The sequence below is a fragment of the Macrobrachium rosenbergii genome, chromosome 46 (assembly GCF_040412425.1).
Source record: "Macrobrachium rosenbergii isolate ZJJX-2024 chromosome 46, ASM4041242v1, whole genome shotgun sequence".
Taxonomy (NCBI): Eukaryota; Metazoa; Arthropoda; class Malacostraca; order Decapoda; family Palaemonidae; genus Macrobrachium; species Macrobrachium rosenbergii.
In genome coordinates this window covers 28,950,103-28,975,102 of record NC_089786.1, presented here as the reverse complement: position 1 = coordinate 28,975,102, position 25,000 = coordinate 28,950,103, and positions in this window count along the sequence as shown.

The following is a 25,000-nucleotide window of genomic DNA, read 5'->3' as shown; positions in this document are numbered from 1 at the left end:
TATATATATATATATATATATATATATATATATATATATATATATATATATATACAGACAAGAATATTCATAGGAAATACGTAACGTACCGATTGGTAAAACTTCAAAATGGGTGGTTCAAGTTATCTCTCTCTCTTTCAGAGACTTTCAAACTCTCTCTCCTCTCTCTCTGGCTTTCCCCTCTCTCTCTCTCTCTCTCTCTCTCTCTCGCTAATGTCACAAAGATCTCTTTCGTTCTCGCATATTTCTCTCTCTCTCATTCCACAAGAAATCCAGAAATGGGTCACCCGTTAAATCAATCTTTCCTACAAAAAATAGATTTATTATTTAAAGCAACTAATCAAGTAATGGCTGGACAAAGAAAGATTAAAATGCATCATAAATGTCCCAATTGTCAAGTTGAGAAAACATCTAACTCATATTTCTTTGTTTAAGTCACTAAAATCTGATTATCTACCACTAATAGCAAATTCAAAAATTCTCACATATTCCATTATAGACTTTGTAAAGTCTGTCTCAAGTCTCAACATAAAAATACTAGACATTGCAAAGGTTTGCGTCTGTCTTTCTCTATGATCAAAACATGACAACATCATGTTATTGCCTCAAAGTCATCACCACAACCATGACATCTGTCGAAAAATTAAGCACAAAATAATACTCCCAAAAAGTATACAAGTGCAAAACATAACAATGAAAAGTCTAAAATGCATGACAGTAAATAGCATACTGGTAAAATATAATGTACCCAATAAAATAGAATATTGAAATGGTAAAATGCTTTCCACTTGGACGTTAAGATCAAAAATGTCTTGAAATATGGTAAAAAAACATAAATTCAAAATGTCTTGAAATATGGTAAACCATAAATCCAATTTCACATAGAAAAACTCTGGACTGTACCTTATTCTGCCAATTCTAAGAGCTCGCACACTCCAAAATAATGTCTTACGATCTCGCTCTAGGTCTGCTAATGAATGACCGAACTTGTTTTGGGCAGAATTAGACGAAAATCGAATTCTATTATAACTCTTGTACGCGCATAGCAACTTATATGACTCGGCCAACACCGCGTTTCATCACATTAACTGCTGAGATGATCAAATATTTGCTGAATACAAGGTTCTGCAACTGACGTTTAGTTCAAATTCCATCTCACAACCAAAATTCTTCCATCACACTAATATAACATAGTAATACTAAAGATTTTCTGAAAAAAAAAAAAAAAAAAAAAAAAAAATATATATACGCCATATATATATATATATCATATATATACTAAAATAGTGTATATATGTAATAAGTGAAAAATATATATATATATATATATATATATATATATTTCTGTATAAAACAAAATAAAAATTTGTCATACAGAAAACAAACTGTTCCCTCACTGGCAAGTATCTGCATGCATTATTTATAGATCAGGCAGTATTTATACTAAGAAATCCAGAGGTCACCCGTTACATCACCCCAGTTGATAGCTTCTTAATCTTCTAATCGCTGGCTGGAGGAAGATTTTATCTATAATATCTGAGTCCCAAGCTCCTTTGAAGGTTCATCATATTTCTTTGTTTAATCTTGCTGATTCTACCATAATTTTGAACCGAGCAATTTCTGCAATAAACTAACACAATATATTGCATTCCAGTTTATCCTGCGGTTATGGTTATTTATATGGTTAAATAAGAATTTGACACAGCTCTGTTGGCCAAACCAACCCGTTTTATGTTTGTATTAATCTCTGAGGAGTTACCAGTCAAACAGATATCCCTGTTTGTAACGTCCAACAAGGTATTTAATGTACCCTGTGTCTTTGAGGACTGGCTTTTGTTGGACGTAAATCAGGGATTTGGCTAAGGTATTTAGGTAAAAGCAAATATCGGTTAGAATTTCAAGAGTCTGTGTCAAATCTTAATCCTGTCAAGTGTGGGATTTTTAATTTTATTGTTGGGTGTGTTTGTAGTCTTGTTTTTGCAGGGGACATAGAATATTATGTTAGCAGAGCTCAGCTTTATGATTTGTATGGTCATAAATTTTCACAACCATGACAGCTGCCTGATTTAGTTCAAATTCCTTTTCCATAAAATAATTCATACAAATCCGTAAGGCTCTTAAGAATATATTGCTAGCTACACGAATCTTGATAGATCTGTCATGATAACTAAAATAGTGATTAAACAAAAAAATACGGTTTTCTGTAAACAGAATAAAAAATTTACAGCATAAAGAAAAAATCTTTCATTCAACACATACATTATTTTAGATTATCATAGAAATCTATCAAATCATCTGCCAGCAATAAAGGTAAGATCATACAGTTTGTTCCCCTAGAAAGGAATTTGAGCTAATCATACAGCTGTCATCTCTGTTTCCATATAATTCAGAGAGCGATTCATAAAACTACTTATAGTACAAAAGGGGAGACTAAAGGTCTCCAGCAATAAAAATAAAATCATACCTTTTGGATTAGATTTTTATGGGCTCTTGGAAAATCTATTAGCCAAATTTCTGTTTTAACAAGAAAATACTTCATAGTCATACACACACATACACTCACACAAATCTCGCACACACACATCCTCCCAGGAATAGGGGGTGAGAAGGGGCTGTAATAAAAAAAATAACCAAACACAGAAAAATGCTGAGCAATGTAATTAAAGCAACTATCTTTCCAGGAAAGAGAGATGAGCCAGATTAAACAAGAGAAGAGAGAATCTAGAGAGGATCATGGGATTCAGATTTTCCCGTGCAGCGCCTGATTGGTCAGCTAGTGTTTGTGTGTGTGTCTGTGTGTATGTATTATATATATATATATATATATATATATATATATATATATATATATATTTTTATATATATATATATATATCTGTTTTATATAAAATATCATATCATACACACATATATACACACACACACACACATATATATATACACACAGGAATAGGGGTGAGATATATAAAAATAAAAATGCTGGGCATATATAATTAAAGAAACTATCTTAACAGGAGTGTGAGTGTGGGAGTGTGTGTTTTCCCGTGCAGCGCCTGATTGATATATGTTTGTATATATATATATATATATATATATATATATATATATATATATATATATATATATATATATATATATATATATATATATATATATATATATATATATATATATACATATACAAAGTTTCTACTAGTTAGCATGATTCCAAAGAAAGCCCACAACCACTAATGTTATCACTTTCTTATTATAGCTGCTGAAATATGGATGAACCTCATGAAGAAAACTTTAATATCAATAAATAACAAGAGCCGTTTCATACACCCATACCCATGCACTCGGCCTACCAGGAATTTGTCGAGCACCCCTAAAATTGCTGCACTTTTCTTATCCACCCTGTTATTCTTTCCCTGCTTCCTGGACATTTGAGACCTTCCTTTCCAGTACCTCGCTCATCCCATTTGCCCTTCATGCTCTTTGGAAATCCTCCCCTCTATCCTCATGTCATCGACATATCATCCTCAATTCTTACCACATGACTGAAGATTCCTACATTCTGATTGTAAATTGAGTGACAACATGGGAAAAGCCGAATTAAATTATTTTATTGGTCTTTCCAGCGTGGTCCTGCCTTTAAAGAAGAAAAAAAAAAATAGAAAACGTCAGATCGATTCTACCCCGACAGTTTTTCATGACCACATAAATTAGCTTCAGGTTATGCAGTCTTTTCTTTATTCATGTTTTTCATAAAGGTTTTCTCGTTTTCACTAAACTTTGGCATATACAAAATTGTAATTCTTACTATTGTTCCACTAGAGCGTTTAATTCGTGGTTCAGAGTCTTACTTATGCATTCATAACCGGTATTCGCAATGTACACTGAATACGTAAACATGAATATGCATGAATTTGTAGGACCGTGTGCGGCGCCATAATGTTGATATAATCTCTTGAAATCATAAATCTGGTATAATCTTTTGTCTTCATATTGCATATCTGCTCGGGTCTTTGGAACGGAATTTGAATATTCATTCGACCTAGACTCCCCAGGTCACTGAATGACAAGTAAGTCTTCATAACAGAACTGTTGGAAACTAACTGGCTTGATAGTTTTAATAGATGTAAATGGCAATTGTCTGCAAACTTTTATTTATTTGTCTGTCCATTCATCTATCTATCAGGAACCATTAAGTCTTCATAACCCCTCTCTCTCTCTCTCTCTCTCTCTCTCTCTCTCTCTCTCTCTCTCTCTCTCTCTCTCTGGTAATATCCGGTGTACCACAAGGTACGGTGTTAGCTGCAGCATTGCTGTTTGTGATTATGATTGCAGACATAAACAGTAATGTTAAGGACTCAGTAGTAAGTTTCGCAGATGACACAAGAATAAGTAGAGAAATTGCTTGTGATGAAGATAGGAACTCGCTACAAAGAGACCTAAACAAAATATATAAATGGACAGAGATAAATAGGATGGTATTTAACTCTGATAAATTTGAATCAATGAACTATGGTGATAAAGTAGGAATGCTATATGCATATAAAGGACCTAATAATGAAACAATCTCAAACAAGGAAGCAGTTAAAGACCTTGGTGTGATGTTGAATTGGAATATGTTATGCAATGATCAAATAGCAATTCTATTGGCAAAAATGCAAAGCAAAAATGGGAATGTTGTTCCGGCACTTCAAAACAAGAAAAGCTGAACACATGATTATGATTTATAAAACGTACGTACGTAGTCCACTTGAATATTGCAATATAATATGGTACCCACACTACCAAAGGATATTGCACAAATAGAAAGAATGTACAAAAGGTCATTTACAGCTAGAATAGAAGAAGTTAAGGACCTTGACTACTGGGAAAAACTACAATTCTTAAATTTATATAGTCTTGAAAAGGAGAAGAGAACGCTCCATGGTAATCCAAGCATGGAAACAGATAGAAGGAATTACCGAAAACATCATGGAGCTAAAAATATCAAAAAGAGCAAGCAGTGGTAGATAAATAGTGCCAAAAACTATACCAGGAAAACTAAGGAGAGCACACAGGACATTAATCCACCACGCACCAGCATTGATAATGCAGCGTCTATTCAATGCGCTACCAGCTCATCTGAGGAACATAACAGGAGTGAGCGTAGATGTGTTTAAGAATAAGCTCGACAGATATCTAAGATGCACTGAGACCATCCAAGACTGGAAGATGCAAAATATACCGGAAGATGCGTTAGCAATTCTCTGGTAGACATCAAAGTGCCTCACACTGAGGGACCTGGGGCAACCCGAACGAACTGTAAGGTAAGGTAAACAAGGTCTCACATAAGAGTCAATCACCCTCTCATTCATTATGTCTTCAGTATAGTTTCATTAAAATCATGTGTCAACTGTCGTAAGTCAGTTGCTCTTTTATGTTAATTTCCTACTCAAGATTCCATAATTTCATTTATTTATTAACTTGCCTTCGTATGTATATGGTGTGCACCTCTTTATTGCCTTCATAAATCATCTTATACAACGTTATTATAAGCTTCCAAGAACTTATAGAAGCTGCAGCTTCAGATATGAGTTATTTTATAACTCTCATTCTAATCCTGATAACAGTTGTAAAGTATCTGCATACATCGTTTGTGCGTATGTGACACCATAAAAGAGATAGGGATCAACCTCCCACTTCCACAAAAAAAAAAAAAGCCAGATCTGAATTTTTCTTAGGTAATTTCTTTGTGGGTCTTAAAGAGGCAAGGGTAATAATAATATAATAATAATAATAATAATAATAATAATAATAATAATAATAATAATATCATTTGGACTGGGCGGCAAGGGATTAGTGCGCCTGAGCAAACCTTCTCCCAGATGTTGCTAGTTGCACCTTTCTCTGCACACGGACGTGGTTGTACCGGGAGGGTTGCCCAAGTTGGATAGTGTCTCGGGATAGTTCTGCTCGCTTGTCTCAGAAGTGCCAGCAGACTGCATTCTACGTGCCACCGGCGTCGTTAGGAGAAGAGTTTCGTGGGCCTTTTCTTTCCGATGTGTACAGCCTCCAAGAGGAGAAAGCGTCGATTATTTATCGTACTGTCTGTAATATCAGTGTTGTGAAATATGTCACTTCTTGCTATTTCATTAATTTGAGCATTCTTCGCATTATTATGCATGGCGGATCCTTGAACGAGGCAGACGAAATAATAATAATAATAATAATAATAATAATAATAATAATAATAATAATAATAATAATAATAACTAAGCCTGATAAATACGATGGGAACCGTAGTCCTAATAAAAATATGAGATCTGTTGACATGATGCTTATGATTAGCCATAATGCAAGTATTCAGAAACTCCGTATAGCTCTGGGGTTTGTAGTTCATTTGTTTGAAGCTGCGTCAGTGAGAGTGGGAGACACACATGAATACCGAGAATAATAATCAGGTAATTTGAAGTTTGGTAACTGGAGCAAAATTGTGCAGGACGTAAATGTGTCCGAATATTTCGTGTTCATCAGCGTAGGAAGTTCCAGTATTTCATTTGTATTGCTGTCATAAAATGTTTAATAACTATAATATAGAAACATATTCATATAAAAAATTTTATAATACAGTTAATTTTTTCTCAAGAATGATTTTGTACAAGGTGAACAGAAGGTTCCGATGACAGAACTTAATGGCAGACTTTCAAATGCCTTGTGTGTGTGTGTGTATATATATATATATATATATATATATATATATATATATATATATATATATATATATATATATATATATATATATATATTATACATGTGTGTGTGTGTATATATATATATATATGTGTGTGTGTGTGTGCGTGTGTGTGTGTGTGTGTTTATAGTAACGACAACATTCTTTGGTAAAAATTAAATGAAAAATTATTTTAGTTAATTTAATTTAAAGGTGAAAATCTAAAGACGATAAAGCCCACCAATGCTGGAACCATTCCAGGATCTTCCCGGGTGCAAGAGAAAGATAAAAAGATAACATAAAGTTAGAATAATCTTAGAAAAACTTCTTCCAGCTTAAATATAAGCGAAGTCTGTACAATGCTGATCTTTTAAATCTCAGGGGACTTACAACGTATGTCATTAACCTATGTAAAACTAATTCCTCCTACGTTTCTCATGACTTTCTCCTTTCTGAGCTGGAACTTCCTCCTTTGTGTTTTCCAATTTTTTTCTTCATCGGTTTTGTTACTCCTTTTGAGGCGTTTTACTTATATGAGGTCAATAATCTATAACAGTTTCCCAAACTTTTTCAGGCTGGCGCCCCCTTGGCTTGAATCTTCCAGCTATTTTTATTATTTTTTTTTTTTTTTGGGGGTAGTTTTGCTTCAAATTGAAAACAATGATTAAACTCGAATGTTTTCTCTTCAATACTTAATTTATTATTTTTTCACAATTTTTTTAATGGGATGGGTGTTTTCGCAGGGATATCGGTTTCTCCACATCAGGCTGGAAATCTCACTAAGAAGTCGTAGATCCCACGTTCGGTAATTTTAAGTCTGTGTTTTTTTTTTTGCTTTTAATTTTAAAATTAAATGCTCTTAATGCCACCCTGTCGAACCACTCTGCCTGGTCAATCCACCGCCCCAGGCTGCCCTACCACTGATCTATAATTTCTACCCTAGCAAATGCCTGGTCAAGATGGTAAATGCATCACGATTCAAGAGGTTATCTAGTCAAGGGTTGCGAACCCTTTGATAAAATAAATGTTTTGTTTTCTGTAAAAGAAAACTATTGAGATGCTTTGTCTGTCCGTCCGCACTTTTTCAGTCCACACTTTTTCTATCCGCCTTCAGATCTTCAAAATTACTCGGGTTATAGGGCTGCAAATTGGTATGTTGATCATCCACCCTCCAATCATCAAACATACCAAATTGCAGCCCCCTAGACTCAGTAAGTCGTATTTTATTTAAGGTTAAAGTATGAAACCGCTATAGGTGCCAACAACACAGGCCACCACCAGGCCGTGGCTAAGAGTTTCACACAACATTATACGCTGTACAGAAAGCTCGATTGCCCTGAAAAAATTCGGCGCATTTTTTACTTGTTTCTCCTGAAGCTGAAGGGTATCGCTTAGTTTAGTGCAGAAAAATTACAACAGAAACAGAACTGTGGCATTCTCGTCTCTCTAACAGGTGTGGAATTCTTGAAAAGACTTCGAGATGAGATTTCCAGGTCCATTCATATTATTTTTTTACGATACGGGAGACTTAATACTTTACCACTATTGTTCGTGAATGTATGTAGATGCGGGACATATGGGAAGAAATAGTTACTAGTACATGCGTGGATGTGTCTGAGGAGAGAAAAAAATGTCACTGTAAATATGATCCTTCAAACACTCCGAGATCTCTTGGGTGTGGCTGGATAAAAAAAGTAAGGCAGCCAAGTCTCTTTAGCCATTTAAGTCTTTTCCTTAACGTTAATCCCATGTTCATGGTTTTTCCCGAAACCTTTCATATCCCGTTTCGTTTTCTAAAGAAATGGAGTTTCATAGCTTTTGGGAATAATAATAATAATAATAATAATAATAATAATAATAATAATAATAATAATAATAATAATAATAATAATATTATTATTATTATTATTATTATTATTATTATTATTATTATTATTATTATTATTATTATTATTGTTATTATTTGGATCCTTACACAAGCATAACAACAGGAATATTTTTTCAAGAAATTTTATTATCTATTTTCCCTTTAGTAGTAAATAATTTCAATGAGACAAATATATTTACAGAATTTAATTTTTTCAGTTCCTCTTTTGCACATTTACAAATTCTACGAATGAGCATTTCAAAAACCTTTGTCACTTCAACTCCGCGAGCGATGGCATATGCAATATCAGTTTTAGGACTCAAAAATGAAATGATGCAAAACGTTGGGAATTCTTTCCTTGGCCTGAGAGTGGCTACGTTGTCAGTGAGGGTAGCTGTTACCGCTGTGGTTTGACCGCCTTTGCTCTTCAAGTAGATCGTTGGACTTGCAGAGACAAAGGGAAATTGTACCTGGTGTGACATAGAACGACGTCAAAAAGGCTGCTGGTTTTTTGCAAAATATTATGTAAAACTGTTTGAAACTTGACCACTTGAAAATGGTAAATGGAGGGCACACACTGGAGTACATGAGAATAATTAAAAGAAGAATGGAGAAGACATTCTGGCAAGAGGAAGATTCTTATTTATTTATCTATTGAGAGTTCCGGCGGACCAGAAATGCCTGTCATTATTCATAGCAGGAAACCGGAAGGAAGAGTTTTGTTTGTCCTCTTTAATGATCTCAGACTTTTTTTTGGTTGATTTTCTTCTCTATTATTGGCGCTTGAATTCCCCTCTTTACCCTTTCTCGGTAATTCCTTTATTCTGGGGGAGGTTTGACTAAATAACCTCCTGCCTTTCGTAGGCTACTTTATATACAAATATCGAGCATCTCTGGCACTCGATATTTGTATTTACATTCGGTCTGATCAGCATTTCTGTGACCAAAATTTCTTTCTCAGGAAGATGAACGACTTAATATAGTTGAAATAATATCCGCCTACAGGAAAAATTACATAGTGAAAATTTTTGTTAGTGTATGAATGACGTTATATTTCCAGATGGCTTTCTTATCTTGCCATTTATTACTTACCAGAATTACCTCTCTAATTGGGATGCAAATACCCACGGCAGTGTTAGGCTGGCAGACAAGCCTGAAATGACAGAAAACGATTTTTTACTGACAGTGCCGTTGATATTGAATAACCTAGTGAAAAAACCGGAAAAATAATTGGTTGTGAAAAGGAAAGATATAACAAGGTCAACTTTATCAAATTCCTCTGTTCTGTTGGATCACTTTATTATTATATATATATATATATATATATATATATATATATATATATATATATATATATATATATATATATATAAGATATAAGTTGAACTAATTCAATAAAAGCAGCTGTCATCTTTAAAAGTACCCTGACCATATAACTGATAAAATAGATTCCATAAAAATGACAATAAATAAATAATTCTACCGTAAACCTTGCAAAGCAAGACTAGAAAGACGTCTAACAATAAAATAAAAATCCCACACTTGTACGTTGATACAGACACTTTGGAAACTCTAACCCTTTTTCTTTTAGATGAACCCAAATACCTTACAATAAATCCTGATTAGTGTCCAACAAAATCCAGTCCCAAAAATACAACGAGTATATAAAATTCCTTGCCTCTTTGGATAATACCAGGCCTAAATTGGTTTTACTGGTAAATCACTCGAACAAAAATTAATGCAACATAAACGTTCAGTAAGGTATGGTCAATAGAGCTCAGTTATTTTTAACCACATGAATAACCATAATCACAGAATAAACTGGAATTTATCACACATAATTTATAGCAGCAATTGTCGGTTCAAAAGCCAGGTGGTCGAATCAGCGCTGATTAAACAAAGAAATACGATGAACCTATCAAAAGGAGCTTGGGATTCAGATTTTATATATAAAATCTTCATTCAACCTGCAATAAAGAAAATTAAGAAGCTATCAACTGGAGTGATATAACGGGTGACCGCTGGAACTGTTTGTATAAATACCAAGTATCTGTAACCTTTTCTCCTTCGTTACCTGCATGTAGAGGGAGATAATATTATTGTTCTCTAAAATTATAGCAATAGTTTTCTACATTTTTGATTTTATTTTTTTATTATATTATATATATATATATATATATATATATATATATATATATATATATATATATATATATATATATATATATATATATATATATATATATATATATATATATATATATATATATATATATATATGAAAGAAGACAGTCCTGTTTGAAACAACCAATTTTACCTGGCTTAATACACATGTTTCTCTCTCTCTCTCTCTCTCTCTCTTCTATAAACTCTCTCTCTCTCTCTCACAAATCTCTCTCTTATCAAAATGCAATACTACAGCTGATTAATAATCCATTTCAATGTCGATTTCTTTGCTAATTAGTTATCTGGAGGATATTAATGACTGAATGAGCGGAGCTGTATTTTTTCTCTATTGTGAAATAATGCAAAATAAATAAATAAATAAATAAATAAATAAAATAAGCACTTTGGTTTACAGTATTTCATGCTCAATTAGTGATTTAACACTACTATGGTCTTTGATGTATAAGTATCCGTATAATCGTTAAATACCTATAAGTGTCATCCAAGTAACAGCCGTAAGATTTTATGCAAAAATATATCAATTAATTTTTCTTTTGTCATATGGAAGTAAAGTAGAAAGGACAATCATAGTAAATGTAAAAACAACGCTTGAACCAAAAATACTTTGCTTCATAAAAACTCTGACAGGGTATTGCTACCTCTTCTCGTTGCTGCTGGCAGATGGGTAAGGCTTCCCATGACTGAGATGTTCAACAAGGATGGACATACAGCAATTTGACCAAGCACTCATTACTGAATGACCAACAAGAAGAAGCTCTGAGTTACATATGAATGATATATCCCAAGAGACCTCATTTATTATCGCAATAACTTCGGCATGCCTTAAAAGGTAAACGGTTAATTTAAGGAAAAAGTCAGTATACAGGGTAATTATTGTTCCTCATAGAATTAAATTTGTAGAGGTCCAAGAACAACCTCTTATCAGAAATTTACAACTTCGTTAAATGCAACTAAATAAATGAACATCGAAGAAGTCTTTATCTCCTGGTGTTAGTAAATGTGCCTTCTAGAAACTCTGTACCTAATATTTAACTGCCAATCTTGTTGATAATTCCCACATTAGTGCAAGGCAAAAAATCAAGCAATTGCAAGAGAAACTTTTGAAACGAAGGGTCTCCGCTGTAAATGAACTATGTAGAATCTGGGTTATAGATGTACAATGCACTTAAACCGGATTTAAGGTATAATAGTTAGAGAGGTAATTATGGAACACACAAGTAACCTACGCTTTTTCTTATATGGATTTAAATTTCATCCATTTTATTCATGTTTTTGTTAGTTCTCCGTCTCCCTCCTACTCAGCCAGGTCCAACATGGCCACGGAGCTGTGTAATTAATGAAATTTAATGTTGTCATAAAATGAAACCCTCCATTTGATAAAGCTGAAGGCAGCTTAATTAAAATCTTTCCTCAAGTGCGTTTTGCTGAGGCATTAATTAATGGGATGGAATATTTAATTATCCCTTCATGTGCATGTATTTATCGACCGTTATGCAAGCAAACATAGAGCGCATACATACAAACGTAAGCAGAGGAACGCACATTTGATGACAGAGAGAGTTCGTTCGTAATTGTTTGCCAGTATTTGCCGGATAAATAAGTAAATAAAAAGTTTGCTGGAAGCAGTCTGATAAAAGACTAAAAATTATACACATACATGTAATTTATGAAATCAGGCGAGAGAGAGAGAGAGAGAGAGAGAGAGAGAGAGAGAGAGAGAGAGAGAGAGAGAGAGAGAGAGAGAGAAATGATTTACTAGAGGGAAATAAATAGAACAAAATAACATAAAAAGGTCAGAAAATGTCACAGTGCCATGATAACATATATATACACATGATTTTATTATTTTTTTTGCTAGAATACCGTGGAAAAATAGGAAAAACACAAAGGAATTACAGAAAATTTATTCGCAGAGGAACAGTAGTCCTGAACTATTTTTAATCATATTTATAACAGAAATTATCTTTTTTTTTTTTTTTGTAAAGAGATCTCAATAGAGCTGATAATGATGCAGATTTTTAGGGAGATGATATTGCATGCAGAATGGACGTTGAGCATAATGATACTTCGTTATTGTTGTTTTCTGTTGTTGATGGCTTCATGTTACTGACGCTGATAAACAAATGCGACCGTTCTTAAATAATGCATGTATTAATGTCTCAACAATAATTCCGTCTGGTCATGGAGCCATGGACAGAGAGAGAAATTCCTTTACACACGGATATTTACATAAATGCAGGCTCACACACATTTACAACACAACACACACACACACACAACATTACACACACACATAAACGTTCATATATATATATGGTCAATAGATATATATTATTTTTATATATGAATATATATATATTATATATATATAATATATATTTATACATATATATATTGTATAGCAGCAAAACGGTTCAAAAGCTCTTAAGGATCGGCCGGTTTCCGACTTTTTAACGACAGGTTGTTGATATATAGGGGTTTGTTAAAGGATATTGTGTGGAACTTCTGGGAAAAAATTTTTGATAAGTAACCTTAGGTTTTGTCACCCAGAGCATTTTCGGCCAAAAATGGCCATTTTCAAAAATGCATCTCCTCCTTTGCTTTTTGATTTAAGGGATGATTTTGAACCACGTATAAAACACATATGGACCTTCGATAAAAGCCTTTTTGATTTTTCAATTATTTTTCGAGATATGAAATTTTTTTATGAAATTTTCCTGGAAAAATGACAGAAAAAAATTGGTGTTTTCAGAAACTCAAAATATTAAAATCCCCGGCTTTGTTTTAATCTACCATGTTTCCCCATGTTATATTTAAAATTTCATTTAGATTGGTCCAATACTAAGGAGGAGAGATGCATTTAAAATAAAAACTTATGTTTTGAGAAACGTATATTCAAAGTTTTAGTTACATAAAAAGTAAATATACTTCAAAGACTGTGTTACAATTAATTCTATGGTTTTAATTTTTATTTTTGGGTATTAATTAATGCAAAATGATTATAAATAAGAATATTAATTGATTATTTATATACCTAAGACACATTCTTATAAATTTTGGTTCCTGGTCCCCTGTCTGATCTTTGCTGCAAGGTATTACTCTAGGTATCAAAATTGCCTACACTTTTTTATTAGTGTCTCGAATCCATCCCTTGCCAAATGGATCAAAATGCAATTACTTTACATTCACAATTATGGATTCATGATTCAAGTAATTCATCAAGTTTGCTTCACTTATTATGATCATTTATTTATTTCAGGATCGTCTGAATCTGCCTCCGAGCTACTGCTTTTTTCTAAAATATCTTTGCCCTTTGGTAAATAAATAAACAAATAAAATAAGCGTTTAGGGGTGGATGTGGTTGGTCTCTGGTCAGCAGAGATCGCTGCCTGGCCTTTTTGATGGGCGACAGCTCTCTCTCTAATCCGTTCCATTCCCCTCTAAGGCACTAATTTCAGCCATTAACTCTTTCTTCTACTTCTCGCCTGGACTTTTCCACTTGGCTTTTCCGCATTCTAGAAGTATGAAGTGAACTCTTGGACCTTTTAGGCACGGTGAAAAACAAAAACACCGCAGAAAATACAGAGTTCATAAAAACTCTGACAAGCATGAATAACGTGTCCTTCTAGTTGAGGTTTATAGGCAACTGGGTAAGTCGCTTCATGGTATGACTGCATTGTCATGGCTATGGAATAACAGCAATTTGACCAAGGATATTATTGACTTATATGATTTCATTTCAAAGGAAGTTTTCGTTACATATCGAAAAAACTATACCAGACTAAATCCTCATTTTTTATGGGTATATAGTTATTGTTACATTTTAAAAGGTAACTAAAAATATGTTAATTTTAGGATAATATTTCGGGACACATTCTTGAACCTATACAAAGCCATATTTTTTTCAGCAAATCGAATTTTTAAAGATTATTGGGTTTTTTTAGAACAACCTCCCAAAAATACAAACAAAGTCACTAACGACCAAGTCCACAATAGGTGGAATGGCTTTAACAGAGTCCTGGAGATGGAATCAAAGGAGGATAAGTAAAAGCTGAAAATAAAACCTTAATATTTAACTGTCAAACTTTTAGAAAGAAAATGACCACTGAGCCTCTTACAAAAAATACATTAAATGAACACAAAAATCAACTACACACTGAAAACATCGAATAACAAACACTCTTACACCAAATTAAGATAGACTATACAATTACACTTTAAAGAGAGGGCCCTGAAAGTAATAGGATGTCGAAAAGACAGAATAACCTAACTTATTACACACTAAACAAAAAATAAAATAAACTGCTTCCCTTAAGTGAGCTCTGAAACAGTAGAAGTGGCTAACGCATCCATTTTAATCACGGGTCGAGGGGAATAATATATATATTCTCTTGAGACCTTACCAAACGTAAGAGAGGTCCCCTGGCAAAATAACTGGACAAAAGGCGCAGACTGATGAAATATCATTTTAATGTCGCAAGACAAACCCTCCATTTTACACGGCCGTCCGACAGGATAATCACACCTTTCCCAGTTGGCAGAGGCCCCTTAAGTCTTACTGGACCAAGGGGATGGAATAAAAATCAATCCCCAAAGTGCATGTAGCAGCAGCTGAAGAAAGGCATGTAAAATCAGAGATAATCCAAAAGATCAGGCAGGCTCTCACACAATGATAATCGTCCAGAAAACAACTCTCCCAGTCCTCGTAAACAGCGCCGAATACAGCTCGGATAAGAAGCCAAAAAACGTGAAAATGAAACAAGCTCATAAAAATTAAAACTTATACAACAAGTCATGTAATTTCGGGGAGGGAGGAAACAGGTCAGACGTTCCAAAAGAAGAGATTACTGCCAAAGAGGCTTATTCAAAACAAATTAATTTTAGAAATTAAACACATAGAGACAATATGATTTACTAGAGGGAAATAAATATATACAAAAATAATATAAAATGGTCATAAAAATGTATATATATGATAATATACATATACATATGATTTTATTATTTTTTTGCTGGAATATGTATGAAAAATAGGAAAAATATCAAACGAATTACAGAAAATTTATTCATAGAGGAACAGTAGTCCTGAACTATTTTTAATCATATTTATAATAGAAATTATCTTTTTTTTTTTGTAAATAGATCTCAATAGATGATAATGATGCAGATTTTAGGGAGATATATTGCATATAATGGACTTGAGCATAATGATATATTATTGTTGTTTTTGTTGTTGATGGCTTCATATTATGAACATATAAACAAATATTGTCTTAAATAATGCATGTATATACATCCATTATAATTCCGTCTATCATGGAGATATACATAGACAAGATATATATATTATATATATATATATTTATATAAATATATATATATATATCATATATATATATATATTATTATATATATATCATATATATATATATATATATATATATATATATATATATATATATATATATATATATATATATATATATATATATATATATATATATATATATATATATATCTATATATATATATATATATATATATATATATATATATATATATATATATATATATATATATATATATATATATATATATATATATATATATATATATATATATATATATATATATATATATATTATTCATGATGTTGCCTTGTAATGCATATATCCTCCTATAATTTTGACATTTACTTTTTTTCATGTGTTATGTGTATGATAATGATTGTTGGAGTGTCATATTTAGTTTGGCATCAGATCTCAAAAGAACTAATGATTAAATAATTTGATAGCGTAATTTAGAATTGTTAATACAGTTTTAATAGTAACGTAGTTTAGAATGAATAATATCTTTCTTGATAAAAGCGTAGTATATGAACACGTGAGTGTCCAGCAAAGACTTGCGTCATTTCAATTGTCATCAGGTGAAATAAGAGAAAACGCTTTGTTTTGGGTTGTGATGACAGGTTTGGATAACAAATGCCGATTCGTCCCATACGAGCTCAAGACGAGTGATTTCATGTTGTTACATGCATTGTTCGAGTCACGTACGCCACTTTGAGAGAAAAAAATACGTGTCTTCATCAATTACACAATGTTTTGTAAGACTGCATTCAAAACGTTTTGCTGGGATGACGTCACTTTCCTTCTAGAAATTTCTCCATTGTATCTCGCACCTAAAATGCTTTTAAAACTTCCCTTTTGTATATCGTACTCAAAATGCTTTAATGACATCACCTAATATTGTTTCACGTGTTACTGGAATTCTAAAATTTGTTTCATTCTGATTTCTGAGACCAGTTAATTTGGTTCACCACCCTCTCTCTCTTGTTCTTAGAAAGAGATTACTTTTAACGTAGTGTTTTGTGGTCACATATTAGCATTAACTTTTGAGATCTGAATTTAGTAAAATTATTTTATTTGTAACGGCAATCCTGGTAAAAAAAGTGTGTATTGTGGAACTTCAGCTGCAGTAAGTGATTTACAGAGGTTTTCACAAGTTTGTGTAAAAAGTAACATGAATTTTACTGATTAATACCATGGTATGATAAGTTAAGAAATTTTGACCGAGAGAAATTGTTATTGATAAATCTTATGTGTATTTTTGTGTGTTTTTCTGTTTGCAATCTCTTCATATTTTCAAATTTTTTTATGTCTGTAATGTTCCATTTATTTACGTAGCATTTTAAATATTTCTTGGTAATTTAACATTACATACTTGATTTAATATTTCATTTATTATGATTTCCTTTTCAAATCTTGAGTAATTCTTGATAGTTTAAATTTTGCTTGATTAATTTAAATTCCTGATAAAGTTTTTGTGAATTAGTTTTGTTTCATAATTTTATTCAAGAATTAATTAAGTGATGTGCTATTTTCAAGTAATAATAAATTTTTCAGATTGTGAATTCTAGTTATAAACTTTTTAATTTAAAAATAAATGTTTGTATTTAACATTTTAGAAAAATAGTGTTTCATTTATTGATCACCAGTGAATAGGATTGATTGTGTGTGCATAAGGCAAAGTGATAAACATGTTTTGTTCTTTTGTTTTTGCTAAAGTGAATTAAGACCAGGGAAACAGTGAGAGTTGTTTGTTGGAAATACAAACTTTATTTTGAAATTTCAATTTTTAATTTTAGATACCTCACAGTTGGATCTGAAAAATTTATTATTTTTCAAAATATTGATAAACACTTTTTTCTTTAACTCTGTTATTGAATTACCAACACAACAAAACATGAGAATTCAGGTATCTGGCTAAAGTATATATTTTTGAATATTTCTAGTTTAATTTTTGATACCTCATATTCTGATAAACTTAGTTTGATTTTCATGTGATTGATAAATATATTTTTATTAATATATATATATAACCTTTAGAACTCAATATAATAATTAATGTTATGAGAGTTCAGGTATATATGGCTAAAGTGAGGTATATATATTTGAATTTTGAGATTAGTTGTGTAATAACCAGCTTGATATCATCCCGTTTGACATTATATATATTATATATATATATATATATATATATATATATATATATATATATATATATATATATATATATATATATAAATATTATATATATATATATATATATATGTATATATATATATATATATATATATATATATATATATATATATATATATATATATATATATATATATTACCAAAATATATATATAATACCAGTATATAAATATTGTGTGTGTGTGTGTGTGTGTGTGTGTGTGTGTGTGTATGTATGCATGTGTGACTGTAAGTTTGTATGTGTCTACTTGCATTTCAGGAAAGAAATGAAGGACACCTCACACATTCCACGAGAATGAAGCTCTTTAGTAAATTATCTCTGGCATGAAATGAGTCAAAGGCGTTGAGAAGGGATCTCTGAACAAGGCTACGAAGATCTGCCTCTGTCAGAAAGACAACTGGGCGGATTTCGCCTTACACTCTCTTTAGGAGAGCGGAGTACAGTTCATTCTCCCCTTTCAGAAATTACTGCTCGTCATTTTCTCTCTCTCTCTTTTACAAGCACGGAAGAAGTATCATTTAGCCTTTAATTTTGTTCTGCTTATGGCAAGTCTCTTCATGACAAGTAGATTAACAGCTACACACTTTCTTCACAGCAGATTCAAAACTAAGTGTAAATCTTTCCAGAAATCAAGAAAGATAATTGTTTAGCCTGAAATTATCCTCTTTTATTTCCTCTGCAGTTTTCGAATCGGACATATTAAAAGTGGAAAGATTTAGTCAAATAGGCAACTCCCAAGATTTTATAGTAGTTCTCAAAAATGATGTCGGTGACTAATTTTTTGGAGTAAAAGCTTTCACAGAGGGAGAACTGGTCTACTTCTTCATACTGTCCTGGGATAATATTTTGAGTAGTAAGTGCATGGCTGTTGCTTACAGTGAATGTGTCTGGCATTGAGTGACTTAATCTTCCATCAACAAGTGTAGCCGACATCAGCATGTATTGAAAAAACTTGTTAAGATAAGCAAAGCAGTCAAGGAAAATTAGTAATTGCAGAATTTAGTGAAAGTAGTTAAGGTAGAAAGAGGAGCAGATGTGAAAAGAAGAATTTTAAACACTCTTACGTTCCTTGGGGGTATCCACAAATTACGAACACAACCGGACACTTGTTTAGGCACAACCAGAGAGACATCCCAGGAATCCTACGGGATTTCTTCAAGAATAAGCTTAGGAAATGATACACAATTGATTTAATACTCATGAAACAAATGTCTTAATCAATTCAATACTATGTGCGTTGCCAGTGACCCTGCTGGTTGTTACGCAAGTACTTATAACCAATTAATAGAAACAGTTTATCATTACCGCAGCCTCATGCAACATTGAAACGATCAAGATCAAGGGACTCCGTATCTCCTTACTGTAATACGAATTGACTATTGAATCTTTCATGTAGTGAGATTCATGAAATCTGAGAAGGATGTGCTCAGATCGCTCATAAGGGTATTTACTCATGTGCTGAGGAGCACAAGGTTTTCGTATTAAATGTAGTCGGTAGTAAGTGATCAAATAAACAAAATATGATGATCTCTTTCATGTGACGAATCTGCACTAAAATTTCTCTTGCTCTGTTGGCTGAGCAGCAAAGATCAGAGCCATTTTTGTATATATATATATATATAAATATATATATCAGAGCCATTTTTATATATATATATATATATATTATATATACTTGCTTTCATGTTTCATTGCACAGTTTCATGTTTCAGATCGTCCCTGTAAAGTGTGAGTTCTTTTTTCCTCATTCTCCTTATTCCTTCCTCAACGTTCGGAGATTCCTCGGACCTGGCTGCATGAGGACATTTAGTTTCCAAGTCTCCCTCTCTTTTGGCCTTAAAAATGGGCCCAGAATTAGTGTTTATGATTTATTAAGTCTTTAAATTACATCAAATAAACATCTCTCGCGAGATCAGTCCAGAAGTCTTGTGAAAATCTTTTACAACTGATTTGTCCGGCTATCATCCATCAGTATCGTCGCATAACTTGAGGATAATCAAAGCAAGATAAAGGAAAAGAATAATAACCCTAAAAATTTTTACCCAATGACAGTAATAAATATCCCAGAAAAATTGCAATTCGAATAACCACAAAGAAGTCGATGATGAAATATATTCATTACCAGCCTTTTCTCGTTCCAAACCCTTTCCTTTCCAGCAGAATAGCTAATTAAAAGATGATTTTATAGCTCTGATAAATTGAAATAAATTTTCGGTGCCTTATGTTCAAATTATTTACAGTCTCCTAAGCTACTAAGATATGCCATGTTTTTCAGAAATTATTTATCATCTTGATACTTTCATATTACTGATGCCATATTCCCACCATTTTGTGAGGTTTTCAGATAACCCCCGAAGAACCATCCTTGTAAAGTAAATGAAACCATCGCTGAGTGACAGACGATTCCTATAGGGAGGGTTAAGTCCAACGTGGCGACTTCTCTTTCACAAAGACAACGGGGTCCCAACTCGGGACTCAGCTATTCGCCTTGCTTTCGCAGGACTTTAACACTTTTACCAGTGAACGGGCAACGAAGCAGCCATTAGAGTCGGATAATCTTGAAGGTAAGCCCATCTGTAGGAAAGATCGCTGAATGTTTTCTTTTGTGAGTGCTTTGTCGCACTCAAGGTTTCTTCCAGGTTTATCTTTCCGTGTCAAATAAGAACATTAATCTTACAATGTGCAAGGAAAGAAAAGTTGGTTTTTCTTCTGGCGTTTCAAGAGATTTCTCTGGTATGAAAGTGATGTCTTATCCTCATGAACGGAATAGTTTGCTGTATGCAAAAGATTATTATAATTTTATAATTTTACTTTATTACATTGAATAGGTCAGGCTCAATCTCTTTTTTTCAGGTGATAGTACTGACTCGGCCAAGGAGTTTATTTCATAGCCTAAACCTGACCGTCTGTGAGGATGGGAGTTAGCAGGATACCTCGAGAAAGGGTTAGGAAAACTGAATGGCAGTGGATAGAAACCTCCACTCTGTGACCCTCTAGGTTGACATTGATAAAGATTTAAAGCCAACTTGTTGCCTCCGTCACCTCTGGCTGCTTAAAAATTAAAATAGATAAATAAATAAAACATTGCTAAACTTTGCAATAGTTTTAGTAGCTAAATTCTATAAGGTTTGACAAACTTTGACAAAATTTGTCTTCTCTAATCGTAGAAGACTTCTGGATCAACACCATTAATTGGTTGTCATGGGGAAAAATTTTTTCACAGAAGTTGTCATTGGAGAAGGTATATTCTCTGCTGAACGCTGTCACTAAATGCATGTCTTGACACAAATGACTACAGGCCTTAATTAAGCGTCTAGAAATAGAAGTCCGATATGCAAGGGAGAAATCATTTTAAGATTTAGAAACCAATGAAAATTTCCTCTGGTATCCGAGGTGCCTTCGTAATTAAGTTTATAAAGCAATTAAAAATAAAGTAATATAACAGGTATTGCCACGAAGAGATGAGAATAAACTGACACATGCCGCTATCACTTCAGACTTAACCGCATCGATAGCACATGTATGCATAATAAACGTTTAAAATTAATGGGATTCTTACAGTATATACTAGTGCCAACTCTTGAACTAAAAAATGAATGGGAAAGAGACGGCCAAATGCGCTTCTAGGTTTCTGAATCATAAGAAAACCGACAAAATATATTAACGACACCGCACAGATGCAGTATACTTTCGCCGTTCCTCCACTTCGTCCACACCGCAAATTGTTGTTGTTTCATTGAAAATCATGGCCAGTAGATTTTTTTTTTTTTTTTTAGAGCCCTGTACCTCATTTATCAAAATTTATTTTTGTTTTTTTTTTTACAAAAAGGACACATTGCGTCCACTTACTGGTGATTAGAAGAAAAGCTTGGCAGATAAGTTTTGCTAACCAGCAACTATCGTTTTCTCAAGCGATGTAAAATACGATTTGCACGTACTTACATCAGATGGTCGCATTAAAAAAGAAGGCATTTTTCTTTGCTCAGTTATAAATGTCTTACTAAGACGTATTTGAAACTAAACTAAAAGTCCACAAGGTGTGTAGGTAAATAGGCAGCTAGGATGACCAGCAAAACTAAAAGCCACATTTGATTATGGACAAAAATGCAGATATTCTCAGGCAACATCCCGGAGAGAGAGAGAGAGAGAGAGAGAGAGAGAGAGAGAGAGAGAGAGAAGATCATAGTTACTTATATTCTTATTCCTAATCTTGATGGGGTAACATAACGTACATAATTTATTCTGTACCCTTATTTTACAGATTTTTAGGTCTATTACCGGATGCAAAGATCATCGAGTGTAAACACTGTCATTCCTTTAAGTTTGTCCTGTCTTTATGAAGACAGAAAATAAACATTGGGTGTTTCCTTTCAGTTCATTTAAATACTGCAGTTCATGGAAACATAACATTTTCTTATACAAATCTAGTGATCAGGATATGCAAGAGTTTCCAAGATTGATAGCCTTAAGTTACATTAAACCTAGCAGTGAGGTATAATATTAATCTTTAATGTTGAATAGTTTTGGCGTTGTTTCACTCTCGAATAGTAATGATTCCTTTTTCTCCTTTGACTCAGGCTGAGAATTGTTAATTATTACTTTACAATAACATTTTGTTACAACTTTCCGTTGTGTATCCACTCTAGACAAGACATGGTCTGTTACCGACGAAATATCAAGTTTTTCACTTTTCTAAATTGTCATTTAGTTCTCAGTGCTTTCCTCTAAGCAACACTTTTAGAGAAATAATGGTATTTCATGTGTATTGACACGACGGTAATTTTCTGTCCTGTGGAAAAAAAAAAATTTTACCAACAAAAATATATACAGTACATGTAAAAAATAAAAACTTCGGATAAAGATTCAAATGGTTTCAATCTTTGATGTTTCGTGTGGTTATGACGACCACTTTGCCTGTTCCCCCGAAAGAGCGACGAACATCATCATTATTATCATCATTGTCTTCCTTACACCCACAAAAAACTATAACATTAATGATGTAGCCAATAATAGCAATAATTGTAATAATTATTATTATTTTTACCATTGTAACTTTTGTTTCTATAGTAACATTAACTTTAATATATCGAATTTCTTACCACTGTTATCGTAATTTATTCAAGTCTAAATACATTGAGATATATCAGTAGTGAAACTGATATTATAAATACGGAAACCGTAAACGAATCGAGGGCAAAGCCAAGAGATTGATAAATGAAATAGTATAGTCGGTTCATCTTGTCTGATTATTTGACAGCTGTGCATATTTAGTTAGTGATTGGGCGAAAACCGACGTCTCCGATGTCGTTGGCTTATTGCGATAAATATTCAAACTATTTCTTTGTTGACATATCTGACTGTATCTTACATTAGCGATATAAATCTGCATGTTTATGATCTATATAAAGAGGGGTGAAGGTTCTTTGTTTATATGAAGATTGAGAAATATTACGGAAGGAAGAGTTTCCTTCTTAATTGCTGTAAGGCGACGATATCGAAAACATTGATTTCAGCTAGCTTCCCGTATTACCACATCTACCGGAAACCTGCGTTGGTGACCGGACCGAATGGATTAAATAGACTATAGTTAACATTGGCACTCCCTTATCACCAATCAGTAATACATATAATGAACATTCAATTTGTTAATTAAAGAATTACAGAAGAATCGTTTCTTAATAAACCGAAAGATCACTTGTTACAAAGGTTGATCTAATTTTACAAAGAATATAAAGATGTATTGCCTATCTTATCCTACACACACAATATATACACACATTATGTACACACACACACACACACAAAGAAAAGACATACTCCTAAGATTACGCTATATATATAGATCTGTTTTTATTCTTGCATCATTAATCTTCCTATATATATCTTATAACACTGTATGATATGTATGTATACTTTAACACATATACTTATTTTACAGATACATATGCTGTTGTAATAATACAATTGTCCCACTTGGAAACGATGATGAGAATGGGTCTGTTCCAGATCTAATAAACATTTCTGTATACAGGTATTTGTATGTAGGGGCGCCAGGAGACTTTTATCATCCCGCCTTCAGGTCAACAACTTAGCCTCGTTCTGATACTCTGGATGCAGGTTAGAATCCTACACAACCAGATAATTATATGCATTTGGATCAAAGTACAAACACACACACACACACACACACACACATATATATATATATACATATATATATATATATATATATATATATATATATATATATATATATATATATATATATATATATATATATATATATATATATATATATATATATATATATATATATATATATATATATATATATATATATATATATATATATATATATATATATATATATATATATATATATATATATATATATATATATATATATATATATATATATATATATATATATATATATATATATATATATATATATATATATATATATATAAATATATATATATATATATATATATATATATATATATATATATATATATATATATATATATATATATATATATATATGTGTGTGTGTGTGTGTGTGTGTTTGTAGGATGAGATAGTCCAATACATCTTTATATTCTTTGTGAAATTATGAGCTTAGTCTTCGGTAACAAATGACTTCTATATATTTCTTAATTTCCAGATTGAATGTTCTTTACATGTATTATTGATCAGAT